We start from the raw sequence: 17,500 nt of genomic DNA, 5'->3' as shown, positions 1-17,500 counted from the left end.
GATTGATGGAAAGAAGAGTTATAGAATCTGGATTAAAAATCGAGAAAAACTTCTTGCATTCCATCGAGATTTACAACTTTGTTGCCGTACTGCTAAGTTGCATCTATCCAGGGACAAAGGTGGACGCGCGCTAATTTACCAGTGGAAATTGTATAAGCTCAGACGGAAATAACTTGGGACGCTTTTATCAAGAGTGCCATACAAACTTTGCTGGTGCAAGAGGGAATAGTTGGTATAGTCTGGACAGACAAGTAAGGAAGATGAAAGAAATTGGAAACGGAGAATGATAACGGACACAAAATGTACTCAGGAATTTCTTGGCAAAAATTCAGTTTTATCTTGTAGCACATTCACGGGCACATACACTCAACCACTGCAACACACACACACAAACACCCACCCACACACACACAATCTATCGCACATGGATACACATACATATAAGGCTTCTGTGCTTAAACATACACAAGGAACCAAACACTTTTTTACATGTGTTGAACTATTTCCGTTTTGCTCCTTCTGCTCCACTCAACGTATGTATGTGCCTAAGTATGTATCGGTGAGTGCCTGAATACGTACATGTGCATATGTGTGCTTCCGTACATGTGTCAATTCATTATTCATGTATCTGTACGCGCGTGCATATACCTGTCTGTGATTGGATGGCTTCCTCGCTTTGGAAAGTTGTGTATGTGTGAGTAAACAGGCAAGCATTGGACACATAGGTGCTTATTAGCATGCATATATATGTATATATATATATATATATATATATATATATATATATATATATATATATATATATATATATATATATATATATATATATGTGTGTGTGTGTGTGTGTGTGTGTGTGTGTGTGTGTGTGTTCCTATATATGTAAATATGTGCATGTGTGTGTTTCTGTGGGGATAAAGGTTTATACACATAATTGGATGGAATTCATTGGAATATTGAGAAATATGTGTCGATATGTTAGCACGAATGCGTGAACTTACATATGTCTATATAAAAAAAAGGAGAGATAGAGATACTGATTCATAAATTCACACGTACACGCAAATACACACAATTGTATAAATTCACATATTCCTACATTAATTCATTTTAAAGAAACTATCTGTCTATCTATCAAATACACACATATACATGTATAAATACGTACTTAGAAACATGCATACCTACACACACACTCACATACACATACACATACACACACAAACACACACACACACACACACATATATATATATATATATATGTATGTATATATAAATATATATATATATATATATATATATATATATATATATATATATATATATATATATATATATATATATATATATATATATATATATATATATATATATATATATATATGTATGTATGTATGTATATATATCCAGGCGGACACATATATAGTTAGATATATTCGGACTCATGTTTGCACAGAAAGAAGGAATAAAACCAAACACCATACACAGAATGAAAGTGAGAAAACAACTTGTGCTTATTGTGTTGTGTGTGGAAAAATATATATAGTTCTTTATATTCTTTTTATAAAATTACAAAAGTGCCTTTATTTATTATCAATATTATTATTATTATTATTATTATTATCATTATCATTATTATTATTATTATTATTATAATAATTATTATTATTATTATTATCATCATTATTATTATTATTATTATTATTATTATTATTATTATTATTATTATTATTATTATTATCATCATCATTTTGAAAAATGTGCAATCATGATCATCTTAGTGAAACGTTTGTCAAATATGACATGTTTTATTCATACAATTCAGTTTCTGAAAGAAGCTTTTCACATTAATGCATACATACATACATACATACATATGTATATATATATATATATATATATATATATATATGTATATAAATTTATATATATGCACATATATATATATATATATATATATATATATATATATATATATATATATATATATATATATATATATATATATATATATATGTATATATGTGAGTATATATATATATATAAATTTATATATATAAAACCTACGACGGTTCTTCCATTTTGCAATGCTTACTGTTTATATACGTATATATTATTACTCAAAATGAAATAGAGAAATAATCTTACAATGAAAACGAGCGTAAAAAAAAAACCTTTAAAAATTGCACCTCTGAGATTATTACTTCGACGTGAAATATACCATTAACTGACTACAAAATGGTGCTTGAAAACGCTGTTTGTATCGAAGAATCCTATTAGCGAACACAGTTCAAATTTCGTGAAATGAAACTCGGTTCCAGGTTTAACGATTGAAAATTTAACAAATTCTTCTTTTTATGGGTAGGTTTCTTTCTTTCTTTTATTTTTCATATTTATTTAAGTGGTGTTTTTCGTGTTTTTAATATTGTTGCTGGTTCTGGTCGTGTTTTTTTCTCTTTCTTTTGCTCTCTCTCTCTCTCTCTCTCTCTCTCTCTCTCTCTCTCTCTCTCTCTCTCTCTGTCTCTCTCTCTCTTTGACACGTGTAAATGTTTCATTCAATATATTTCTGTCAATAATTTGTTTGTGACTTTATTTATCTGCAGTCATTGTTATACCGTTCAGTGGAGAGAGAAAGAGAGTATAGATGTGGCGTACGTTTCTTTGTATCCTTTGTTCTATCAATACATAGAAAGGTGTGAAAGAAGCATTATTGTATATATATATATATATATATATATATATATATATATGCTTGTCTTTGTTGTGTGTGTGTGTATGTCATGGGTATAACATAGGTGTGTGTAAATATCATACGCATGTAGGCGTTTATATGCGACCGTTTCTATGCGTATATGTGGACGTATAAGTGGAGGGTTCTGTGCCTGTCCGTTATACCGTATGTGTGTGTATGTGTTTGTGTGTGTGTGTTTGTGTGTGTGTGTGTGTGTGTGTGTGTGAGTGTGTGTGTGTGTGTGTGTGTGTGTACGTGTATGTGTGTGAGTGATCAACTATGTCTTCCATGATATATTGGAAGTGTTTCTCAAATATATTTTTCTGAACATTTACGAGGAATCTGTTAACGTGTGAAGAAAAATAAACACATGAAGGAAATATTTATGTGTGTGTGCGTGTATATATATATATATATATATATATATATATATATATATATATATATATACATGCATTGATATATTTACATACATACGTATACACACACACATATATATACACATATCTATGTATATATGTATGCATGTATGTACGTGTGTATATATATATATATATATATACATATATGATATGAGTGCCTGTGTGCATGTCTATGCATGCTTATATTAAGTATTATCGAAAATGGTTGTCAAAATTAAGGCTATTTATTTCAAGAATCGTTTTGAAGAGAAAACAACTAGGAAGCAAATCACCCTCCTCCTCCTCCTCTTCCTCCTCCTCCTCCTCCTCCTCATCATCATCGTCATCGTCGTCGTCGTCGTCGTCGTCCTCCTCCTCCTCCTCCTCCTCCTCCTTCTCCTCATGATCATCATCAGCATCATCATTGTCTACGTGGCAGTTGTGGTTGGCGGCCTGGCAGCTGTCGTCGTCGTCATCGTCATTTTCATATCAATTATTAAAGTCATCCACGCCATCGTAATGGCATAAACGGAAATCGATTACACATCCAATAAAACAACAACGACGACGACGATAGCATTATCGCCCGCCAGCGTCGATCATGTATGCTGGCATGTTCAAGTAGAGTCTGACTTAAATTACGACTTTTCACTCTACTTAACTACGTACATACCTCTCCTTTTCTCCCTCTTTCTCTCTTGTTCCGTCTCTCTCTCTATCCGTATATATATATATATATATATATATATATATGTGAGTGTATATATATATATATATATATATATATATATATGTGTGTGTGTGTATATATATATATATATATATTTATATATATACATAAATATATATACATATATATAAATGTGTGCATACACACATACACACATATACATATATACATATATGTATGCGCGTGTGTGTTTGTGCGTATGACAAAAGAGCGTTGTAGTTCGCTTGAAGCATTGCAGTTCAGATGTATTATGGGATATTATGGAGTATTATGAAACGAGAAATAAGGAAACTTTCTAACAATGCAGATTGTTTTGGGAAACTTTATAAATCGGGCACATAGGTCTATTTTCAGAAGAATGCAGTGAGAGAAACGTTAGCATGACGGGCGAAATGCCTTGCGGTAGTTCGTCTGTTCTTACTTTCTGAGTTCAAATTCCGCCTAGGTCGACTTTGACTTTCATTCTTTCGAGGTCGATAAATTACATACCAGTTGTGTACTGGGGCCGATCATATTTTTTTCTGACTATAACTGTATGTACATTAATATTTAACCATAGGAAGGAAATTATAAAACTAAATTAGAATTTTATTTGTACTTTATCAACACAAACTCATTTCAGCAGTACATATAGGTTTAACCACTTACGCGTTCGAAGTTGTATATTATCAACACAAGAACTCTTCAGAAATCTAAATAAAGAACCCGATATCTTGCCATCGTGGTATATTTCGTCATATACAATAATAAACTTTTAACGTAAACGTTACGATTTATTCAAAGACATTATACTAATAATAAAACGTCATATCAGTGTTACTTGAAATTTATATTCCACCATACAATTAATTAAACAGTAATCAAATTAGTCTCTACTTGGCATAAAATCATTAGAGAATTACAAATATGAAATACTTGAGACTTGTTACATTCTTAAATAATAATTTAACGAACACACATCCACGTTTTCTTCTAGTTTATTAAAATATTTCTCGTAAACTTTTCTTTGTATTGTACATTTCACCTTGTATTATCGTTATTATAGTTATTACCTTTCAAAAATGAAGCTCATTGTTCCCATCCGACTGCATTCTTGCTAACTCACTTTGCTTTTACTATGGTAGTTGCTTCACTTCTTTGTTATAATATAGTAGAAAATCTATGCAATAATAATTAACCGAGAACTTTGATTATAATAGAGTTCTATCCTTTATCCTATTTATTTGTTTGCTCTTAGACTCATAACTTGTCCTTCTTGTCATTATACCCTTTTAATTACAACATTCGCTACCCACAAATTCCTATTTAACTATCAATTTATTAAGCCGTATTAAATTTATTTTAGCTTAGTATTTTTCCCCCTAAAACTGGTTTTAAAATAATTTTAATTTAACCTATTATTCCGACAGATATCCAATAATTATTCCGGATTATTAGATGACATCATTAGCATTAATCTCTTTGTATCAGCATGTCATGTGATACACCTTCTCAACCTAATCAACAAAATTATTCTATCTCTACTTTATTTTCACACATTTTTGAATATATCTCATAACCTTTCATTATATAGCTTCCACTCTATTGTCTACATTTGCATAAAGTTCCTTTCCATTCCATTATCATATGTTTTATTTATTTTATGTTCTGTTATATTTAATAATTCCGCTGTTTCAAATTATAGCGAAATGTTCTCAATGAGAAATTAACAGTTTGCACACGTACACTTTATCAAAGCAATGCAACTACATACAACGCTGCAAAAGCTATAATTCTTTTAAGATATATAAGCAAGGCTTTAATTCAATTTCATTGTATACTTTAGAAAAGCATACAGCCAATTTGCACGCAAATTATGAGTTATATTTCTCACATGCATACACGTGTGTGTGTGCTTGTGTGCGTGCGTGCACGACGGTATGTATTCGCATGTGTATATACATATATATACTCATAGATAAATATATTTTTGTACATAATGTTTATATATTTATTTTATTTATATTTCTATATATGTGTGTGTATATACATAAATGTATGCATATATATATAATATATATATATATATATATATATATATATATAATTGTAACGATAATTCTTTTTTAGATATTTATACATATATATGTGCATACATACCTATATACAAATATATACCTACATATATATATATATATATATATATATATATATATATATATATATATATATATATATATATATATACATATATATATATATATATATATATATATATATATATATATATATATATATATACATATACATAAATATGTGTGTGTATGCCTGTGTGTTTATGTGTGTACGTATGTATGTTTGTATGTATGTATGTATGTATGTATGTATGTGTGTCCACACTCGTACGTATTGTTTTCCCTAACTTAATTTGGAATGACTATTGTTATCTAAACATTTGCTTGTTATATGTTGGTCTCTGCGTACGTCTTTATACATATATATGATCAGTGATCGCATGTCTTACATCAATTCTCTCCCATCTTATTAGATCTATCCACAAATATTGCACGTATTATCATTATTTTTACATACTTTGATAATCTCCTTTAAATATTATTTATCAGTTCTCTGTTTCAAAACTATTCTCTCAAAATTCCAACTGATCCCTGTAATAAATGAACAGATTTCTTTTAGATACACATTTTACTTACATATTTTTCGGAAATTTATATCGCCTATTAAGGTGACAAGCATTCAGAATCGTTACAACATGGAGTAAAGCACTTAGCGTCATTTCGTCCACCTCTACGCTCTGAGTTCAAATTCCGCCGAGGTCGACTTTGCCTTTTATGTTTTGGGGGTCGATAAATTAAGTGTCGGTTGAACACTGGGGTCAATCTAATCGGCTCATGCTCACCTCTCCCGAAATTTCAGTCTATGTGCCTATTGTCGAAAGGAATATTATATCGTCCGTTGGTGCTAGTAATTTTCCTCCAATTACGATATTGGAATATTTGATTTTTATATCTTCTATCTTTTACTTGTTTCAGTTATTAGACTGCGGCCATGCTAGTGAACCGTCTTGAATAATTTTAGTCGAACGAATCAACAACTGTACTTAATTCTTACGTTTTTTTTTTTTTTTTTTGTAAGCCTTATACGTACCCTATCGGTTTCTATTGCTGAACCACTAAATTACGAGGGCGTATATGAACATCTACCAGTTATGTGAAGTTGCGGAAAGGGAGGAGGATAGATTAGATAGATGGATAGATAGATAGATAGATAGATAGATAGATAGATAGATAGATAGATAGATACCGCAGTTACAATATTAGTCAAAATATATTTTTAAATGCGAAACAACGCCGTTGTTTCGCATTTTACAAATTGCTTTCTATTAGAATTGGTAGGCAACACGCATACATTTTTAATATGTTGAAACTAACGCGTATATGAGAATGTTTCTTCTCTTTTTGTTTAAACACGGACGTTTAGTTTCTTCTCATACTTGTTACCAAATATAATAGCTTTTACACGAATTACTACTTAGAGACGTTTTTTTTTTATTTTATACAAATCTATTGAATTCCAGCTTGTTGATGTTTCATTCTTAAAGTGCATGGTTTTGTATATAAATTAATATTTTTATTTTATTTATGCGCCCTTTTAAAGCCTAGCCAGGCTCATGGGCCCGGTTTCCCGGTTTCTATGGCGTATGTGTTCCCTCCAGTTGGACGGGACGCCAGTCCATCGCAGCGTTACTCAAGAAACAGGAAGAAAGCGTGAGAGAAAGTTGGGGCGAAAGAGTACAACAGGGGTCGCCACCACCCTCTGTCGGAGCCTCGTGGAGCTGTAGATGTTTTCGCTCAATAAACACACTCAACGCCCGGTCTAGGAATCGAAACCGCGATCCTCCGACCGCGAGTCCGCTGCCCCAACCACTGAGCCATTGCACCTCATAAATTAATATATATATATATATATATATATATATATATATATATATATATATATATATATATATATATATATATATATATATATATATATATATATATATATATATATATATATATATATATATATATATATATATATAATATATATATATATATATATATATATATATATATATATATATATATATATATATATATATATATATATATATATATATATATATATATATATATATATATATATATATATATATATATATATATATATATATATATATATATATATATATATATATATATATATATATATATATATATATATATATATATATATATATATATATATATATATAATATTATATTATATTATATTATATTATATTATATTATATTATATTATATTATATATATATATATATATATATATATATATATATATATATATATCCATACATATTCTGCAACATATATTCCAAATATAGCATTTTACTCGAAGTGCTGTCCCTAATTTCACGAACGTCAGATAGATCGATTCTGTTTTTTTAAATGCGATTTGTTAAACAACACTGCTTCTTGTTTATACTATTGTTATATGAAATATGATTAAACACATAGACATTTCTTATCTTTTCTAACAATACAGTCTATGAGATTTTCTTAAATTGTTGCTATCTCTTTTAGTTTTCTTAATCCAACCAACTAAGCTGCCTTTAATTTGTCTAAACCTTATCTTACATATTTGTAGAGCTTTATAAATTTTTACGTATAACTGCATAACTTGTAATTGTTAAATTCCTCGCCTGTTTGTCTTTAAATCAGACACGTTTAACATTTATGTGGATGTTAGTATGAATATTATTGTTATTTCATTAATTGTAATATGTTTTACATGTAGTTTTAGACAAATGTAGTTTTAATTTTTCGTTTTCCCAGGCGGAAGCTAATCTGTTTATTATATCCGAGGTTTGTGAATTTAATCGATAAAGTAAACATCAGATTCAGTCCCCGAGCGTGGTACCTTGAGTTTGTATCTCGTATTATAGCCTCGGACCAGCAATAGCCTTATGATTGGATTTGGTATACGGAAACTGAAAGAAGCCTATCGTATATAAAAAATATAAATAAATGCGCCCTTTTAAAGCCTAGCCAGGATCATGGGCCGGTTTCCCGGTTTCTATGGCGTAAGTGTTCTCCGGCTGGACGGGACGCCAGTCCATCGCAGCGTTACTCATTTTTGCCAGCTGAGCGGAGTGGAGCAACGTGAAATGAAGTGTTTTACTCAAAGAACACAACGCGTCGCCCGGTCCAGGAATCGAAACCACAATCTTACGATCATGGTCCTGACACCCTAACCACTAGGCCACGCGCCTCAACTATCGTATAGCGTAGTATGTGCGTCTGGGAGTGGGGGATATGTGTCTGTGTGTCTGTATTTGTTCTCCGCCATCGCAGGACAACCGATGATGTGTTTACTTTCCTGCAAGTTAGTGGTTCGGCAAAAGAAACCGATATAATAAGTACCAGGTTTAAAAAAAAAAAAGTCCTGGGGTCGATTCATTCATCTAATAATTCTTGAATGTGGTGCCTCATCATGGCTGCAGTCTGATGACTGATAGAAGTAAAGGCTAAAAGTTCCCCACGGTGGGTGCTGCAAGCAGGCGTTTGCTAGGAATACATAGACAGGCAAGGAATTCTTTAGTGCCAAATTTCTTTCGCGTAGGGGCCGGACATGGTCGTTATTACGAGAAATTCAAAAGGCAGAAAACTAAGATTGACTAAAGATGAATACAAAAGGATGTCTGTGGAGTCTGTGCAGTGATGGAATAAAATCTTTCATGAGTCACTGCAACTGAATAAAAGTCTAATTACTAGTGTTGTTATTATTTTTATATTCATCATTGCTGTTGCTATGAGAGATACGACATCATAACCAAATCAGTATTCAGTAATCAGCTTTAGGGTTAAAATCTTAAATTATTTTGTGGTCGAAATTTTGATTACCCTCCGTTGCTGAACAAAGAGCACAGTCAACTCCCCCAGCAATTTATCTCGCATGTGTAACCCAACATAGGAAGTTCTGCGTGTTATCCAAAATATTTATTGCGTCTGAAGACACCAGAGTATAATCAAACGCGAAGAGTTTACAGGATAATGTAGTTCTAAATATACAATATTCTTTTATTCTTTTACATTTTTACAGCCTTAAGGCTGTGCCCATGCTGGGGGCACCTAGAAAACAAAGCATAAAAATTTTAAATAACTCCGAACAGTCACAAGACTCTAGCACTTTGGTCAGAGAAGTTATTGAGCAGGACTGACCTGAGTCTAAACAGCAATTCTAACAATGATCTAAGCAATAAATTGATTTTTCTGTTTTGAAAACTTGCTGAAAACAAAAAAGAAAAAAAATATTATTCATTTGTTATACATCGTATCGTTATCACTTTGAGGCAAATATAGGCCACATTGTAATTTCAGCCGCCATTTTCGACTGTGATATTATGACGGTTTACTCTTCTTTACGTTGCTGTAGTTGTAGTTGTAGCTGCTGCTGCTGTTGTTGTTGTTATTGTTGTTGTTATTGCTGTTGTTGTTCTGGCTGATGATCCGATATTATTGCATGTCTGTCAGTGATTTGATAGCATATCGCGGAAGACGGTAAAAGTCTTCCAACGCTTTGCATGTAAAGCTGTCATTAACACGAGATCTTGCCCATCTTGTTAATCTGATCTGATATTCATTCTAAAGCCCGGCATAACACAATCTCATACAAACATAAACACAGAGACGCCCGACGAAGGCAGACTGACATGCACTCACAGAAACATAGGAGTACGCGCGCTCGAGCACACACCTGTGCGTATACATACAAGTATGTATATAATGTATATAGGTGTATATGTATATATATATATATATACTACAGGGTTAATATATATATACAAATATATATATATATATATATATATATATTACGGGGTTTATATATATACACACACACAATTATATATCGGTATCTATATATAACTAGCTATATATATATGTATGAATATATATATATATATATATATATATATATATATATATATATATATATATATATATATATACAAACGTATGTGTGCTTACGTGTGGATGTTTCGATGTGTGTTTGAGTGCGTGTAAGCGCGCGCGTATTTGCCTGTTTGTGTCTTTGTGTGTGTGCGTGTGTGTGTGTGTGTGTGTTTGTTTCTGTGTGTGTGTGTGTGTGTGTGTGTGTGTGTGTGTGTGTGTGTGTGTGTGTGTGTGTGTTTGGTGTGTTTGCTGCATTTACAAGTCTGTATATACTCAGAAGCAGAATGAAACAATGTGTGAATGTATAAGTGATTGATAACACTAAGATAATTCACAGGACCAATGTTCATTTTTTTTACAGACATTCTAAATTCCATTAGAGGTTTACTCAGAGCAGCAGTTGCCCATGCATACCAGCCTACCCCCTCCATGCCACCAGTGACATTGCAACTCATTTCTACAGCTGAGTGAACTGGAGCAACGTGAAATAAAATTTCCTGATCAAGAACACAACACGTAGACCTGTCCGGGATTCGAACTCACAACCTTATGATTGTAAGCTCGACGCTCTAACCACTGGGCCATGCACCTTCATACATACATACATACATACATACATATTTGTAGGACAGGAAGGCAGATCTCCCGTTCTTAAAATATAATGCCCTGATTTTAAGAATTTTACCATCGTACTCATGCGAAAAATCTAACACAATCCATGATATATAAGCTAAACCTAGAACACAGTCGTGTATTCTATAAAACATATATAAGAGAAAGAGAGAAAGAGAGGGGGAGAGAAAGAAAGTCTATCAAGTATTCAGGTTAGTTCGGAATACCCAAGAAGACGCATTTTTTTTTTCTATTTGTGTCAAAATACTAAATTCTGCTATCACATAACTAAAACTTTTGTTCATCTATTGTGCTTGCATGCCTGCGTATGTGTGTGATTGTTTGTGTGTGTGTGTGTGTGAGTGTGTGTGTGTGTGTGTGTGTGTGTGTGTGTGTGTGTGTCTTAAGTGTTTGTTCGTGTTCCTGTGTGCCTATATTTATGTGTTTAAACATGTGTATGTGAACTCTAAATATCCTTAGTACTATGGGTACAAGAGGAGTAACATTCTGGAGAAAGGGGCTAATCGATTAAATCAACCCTAGTATTCAACTGGTACTTAGTTTATCAAGTCCGAAAGTATGAAAGGAAAAGTCGACGTCAGCGAAATTCGAACCCAGAACGAAAAGGCAGATGTAATGGCGATAAGCATCTTCTATAGAATGCTAACGATTCTGCTTACTCACCGTCTTGGTTTCAGTTCTAAATATCGATCTGCAATAGGAGAAACGAGCTATCGTCATTCGCAAGCAGTTGGGACTCAAATGTATGCATGCTCGTATGCATGCCTGAAACTATAAATAGAGAGAACCCTTCATAGGTGATGACTAAGTTTAAATGCCTTCAAAGTTGCGTCCAAAAAGTTTTTCAACGAAATGTCTTAATAAAAAAAGCATCGAGTGCCGATACAATATACAAGCGTTTATGGTTATGAAAAGGATTGAATTAATCTTTCAAATTTGAATTTAATCTAAATTGAATAATTAAATTTCAATCAAACTTAATTTTACTCACACCCAGTACAATTTCATTCGACTGATATGAAATTCAAGTGGAGAACGAAAACAAAAGTATTAATGCATGTAAGCTTGCTTAAGGCTGTTGGTATTCATTCAATATGTATTTCTATTCCCTATTATTATTATTATTATCATTAATAATAATAATAATAATAATAATAATAATAATAATAATAATAATAATAATAGTAATAATGATGATGATAATAATGGCAATAATAATAATGAGCATGGTGATATCGAAACATTGAAATCGCAATCAAATAATACCATATAGAAGAAAGTTACCCCGGAGCTTACAATTTAGCTAAACATTATCTGATAAAGATTAAAAGGGATTAAGATATAAGCTAAATTAATGGAAGTAGTAGCAGCTATTCATTGGGAGTTAATATTGCAACGTACATATATGTGTATGTATATGTGTGTGTAAGTATATGTATATATGTGTATATATATATGTGTGTATTTATAGATAGATATATAAGTACAGCTATGTTTGTATACATATGTATATATACATATACATATATGTATATATATATATATATATATATATATATATATATATATATATATATATATATATATATATATATATATATATATATATATATATATATAGATGTATATAAGCATATATATGAATATACATGTATATATATATATATGTATGCATATATGTATATATACCTACATATTTATACATGTACATAGTAGATTGTCTGTAACAATAGTGATACGCATTAATTTCTTTCTGCGTTCAAAGCCGTTAATTTTTACTAAAATTTTCAAGAATACGTCTGATTGAACTAATTGAGCGTACCGTATTTCACTAAACTTCTTCCTGCAGTCGATATGAAAAAGCGATACTTCATATAAAACAGTATAGATATTCTATTTCATATATCATGTATATGAAATATATTATTTTATATATCCCATCATATATTCCATAAATTTCATAGTTGCAGGAATCGTCCTGTGATAAGGATCCGTTTGCATCCAGGCAGTTCTTGTTTAGTCGCACTAAGCAGTATCTTGGGCAGGTGTGTTGAAGTATATATATACCCCTAGGTCAGACTATGCCTTTTGCTAGAATGCGGAAGACTGACACAGGGCTTCGAATCATCTCGTATGTATATGCCGGCATTTACTAATTGAAGAGATGGCCTTCTGCAAGGAAAAGGTAATCACCACACACACAGACACAGACTCACACACACACAAACACACGCGTGCGCGTACATGCACACACACATACACATACACAGAGATCTCGCACTCACACACGTGTTAATTTGATGCTTGTCTTGAGGTACGACTTTTGATCATAGTATCATCAAGCAGTTATTACACAACTTACTTGAGGTCCCCCATGAACACACGGATGAAAACCCCACTGTCATATGTGTCTGACTTCTCCAAAATAAAGATTAATTCTTCATCGCTGCAATGGTATTGACTGCTCGTTCTTGATTGAGGAAAATGTTTGACGAATATGTGTCGTGAAAATGCTTCACGAAAATGTTTCCTGAAAATGTTTGATTGAATGAGTTTAACACTATCTCCCTCTTCACATCAATATTTTTCGCCATTATTGCTACTAGCTGCACACACAACGAATCTACTCTGCAAAAGTATATCTCGTTTACAAAATAAGTATTTACAAATTCATTTCTAACCATCTCCAGCCTCCTATATCTCCCCCATGTAAATGAAACGTATTTTTAAGCGTAGGTGGTGCCTACGTGCTTTCTACCGTGTGAAATGGCGTGTGTGAACATGTAAAACTGTTGTTATTTCCTCCTTGTCAGCCATCTTGTACAAATTAAATGCTGTTTATGAATGCAGACAAGTGGAAATGTGAAGACAAGGCGAACCTATGCACTAACACACGGAATAAACGGAATAATATCATGTACGTTATGTGTAACATCATTACAAAACCATGTATGTACACACCGACACACATACGCACATCACACATACATATATATATATATATATATATATATATATATATATATATATATATATATATATATTATTTACATATGCACACAAACAGATGCTCACAGACATAAGATAGATAGATAGATAGATAGATAGATAGACAGACAGACAGACAGACAGGCAGACAGATAGATAGATAGATAGATAGATAGATAGATAGATAGATAGATATCTTTTTTATTATAGCCACACAGGGCTAAATACAGAAAATGGACAAATTACAAAGTAGAGCTTTTCTTGGGGGGGGGGGATAATTTCGATCAAAAGGGATCGCAGAAAAAAAGGGGGTGGATTTCGATCAAAAGGGATCGCTGAAAAAAAAAAGATAGATAGACAGACAGATAGACAGATAGATAAAGAGATATATATATACTTTCATTGATCAATTTTACCTACAATCTGATTATCTGTCTACCGGTTTTAACGATTTATGAACCACGTTTCGATAACATCTTTCGTTTACATCGTTTATATTCGTTAAAGGATTCTTTAACGCCATTTATACTGCGCCGTATACACGTAAATTTCAAGTCTTTGCGTTCCACTAAATTTAGTGTGTTCCGAGACATTGTCGCTAAGCTTTAAATGTGCCAAGCTTTAAACGTACAACAACGGCACAGGATTTTTAAACCGATATTTCTTTGGGACTATGTAACCAGAAGAAAAGTTTGCCATTAGTTATATCCACACAGAACACTGCAATGCACACTATGTTTCTAAACAGCTTTTAGATATGCCATCCTTTCGGTGAAACAGTAGTATATAGCGATGCGGTACACTATAACATACGAAATCATTGCATTACTGACAGCAGTAAGATAGAGCTGTATATTGTTACTTCTATATATGTATTCATGTTTTGGAGGGTGTATAAAACCGTGATGTTTTAACATTATTTTCGTGTACAAAACTAGAAATGTTTGGCATGCAGGTGAGGCTGACTTTCATGCAAGAGTTTCCGCTTGAGTGACTGGTGGAATGTTTAAGCATAGTTTCAGGGAAAAATGTTTATCGATCACAGAAACGTTCGCTTTTATCAGTCAAATATTGGCATACATATTATATAATAATCTTGCCCACTTGGCACTTTATAGCTAGCCAGCTGTATGTGTGTGTGTGTGCGCGTGTTTTTTTTTTTTTTTTTTTTTGCTTATCTACATTTTCTCTTTTTTTGCGGGGAAATAATGTTTGTATATATTTTGTACACAACGGCATTTCGCCATGTGAGGAGTATTCAAATATTCGATAGATTTGTGCTGCTCCACTGGAAGTTGCCTCCGCTCCTATATAAAATATATATTCAAAAGGAGAGACACAAAATCATTATACAAGCGGATGAACACTACATGCATGTATAGTTGAATGAGTAAACATGTATGCATGCATTCAGAAAGCTCAGAGATATACATACGCACACAGACGGCACACATATGCATATATATATGTATGTATGTATATGTATGTATGTATATATATATATATATATATATACATTAAATAGGGCGTAAGCAGTAGCAAAAATATATAAAAGATAACAATCATATATATATCTAGCGAACATATACGGGTGCGATACAAAAGCAATGCATTAAATATTTAAGCCTAGATGTAGAAGATCAAACGCATATACACGCATATAAGTATGTATGTTTGTATATATATATATATATAAATATATATATATATATATATATATATATATATATATATATATATATATATATATATATATATATATATATATATATATATATATAGCATGGAAAGAAAAACTGGGTATATATGGCAAAATTAACCAACGTGTTTTCGTTTATTCTTCAAGATCCATTTTCAGGATGGCATTACTTTGAGGGATATTTAGCTGCTTTCTGCTTTTTGAGATAATAAATTTGTACAAAAGACTTAATGATTTTGTTCCGTTATTCTCGATACTGCTGCAGTTTGTGCACCCGGTCTTCTTCTTCTTCTTCTTCTTCTTCTTCTTCTTCTTCTTCTTCTTCTTCTTCTTCTTCTTCTTCTTCTTCTTCTTCTTCTTCTCATCGTTGATGTATCTCGTGTCCTCGTGTGCAGGTGGAGCCATGTACCAGAAGATATGATAAATGGTGTCGTAAGCTACATATACATAAACGTATCTCTCTCTCTCTCTCTCTCTCTCTCTCTCTCTCTCTCTCTCTCTATATATATATATATATATATATATATATATATATATATATATATATATATATTTATATATAACGTTGACCTCTAGAGTGGCAAAGACTTCAGAATTTCGGCCAGCTAAACTAACACCGGATAGTCTGATGGTAGCTTAACAGGCTGAAACTTTGGAGACTTTGCTAATATTGATATTATTCTTTAATAATAGATTTGTAACCTACGAAAAAAAAATTGAGTAATCTTTTCGTTTTATGTAAAACGATTTTACTGTAACTACGTTGCCAACTTGCAGAATCGTTAGCGCGTCGCACAAAATGTTTGGCGGTTTTTATTCCTGCTTTATGTTTTGAGTTCAAAACTCACAGGTAAACTTTACATTCCATCATTTTGGGAACGACGAAACAACTGTCAGTTAAGCAGAAAGGAAGATGTAACCAGCTATCGCCCTCCCACACAATTTCAGTAGAAAGAATGATTGTTGTTGTTATTGGTGCTGTTGTTGTTGTCGTCGCCTTCTTTGTTGTCCTTCTCCTTTATCCTCTTACAAATGTTCTTGTTGTTATTGCTAATGTTTCACGTAAAATGGAAAAAATATCTTGTCACAGAGCATCTGCAATAAATTTATAAAAGTCAAAACAAATTACACACACGTCCGTACACACATTTACGCACGTACATATACAGAAAGAAACGCTCATTCACATATGCACACACAATACACACAGACACACATACATACATATGACTAACATATGTACATATATATATATATATATATATGTATATATATATATATATATACATATATATATATATATATATATATATATACATATATA

This window comes from Octopus bimaculoides, chromosome 15 (genome assembly GCF_046866305.1).
Source record: "Octopus bimaculoides isolate indiv1 chromosome 15, ASM4686630v1, whole genome shotgun sequence".
Classification (NCBI taxonomy): Eukaryota; Metazoa; Mollusca; class Cephalopoda; order Octopoda; family Octopodidae; genus Octopus; species Octopus bimaculoides.
Note: the sequence above shows the minus strand (reverse complement) of the source record.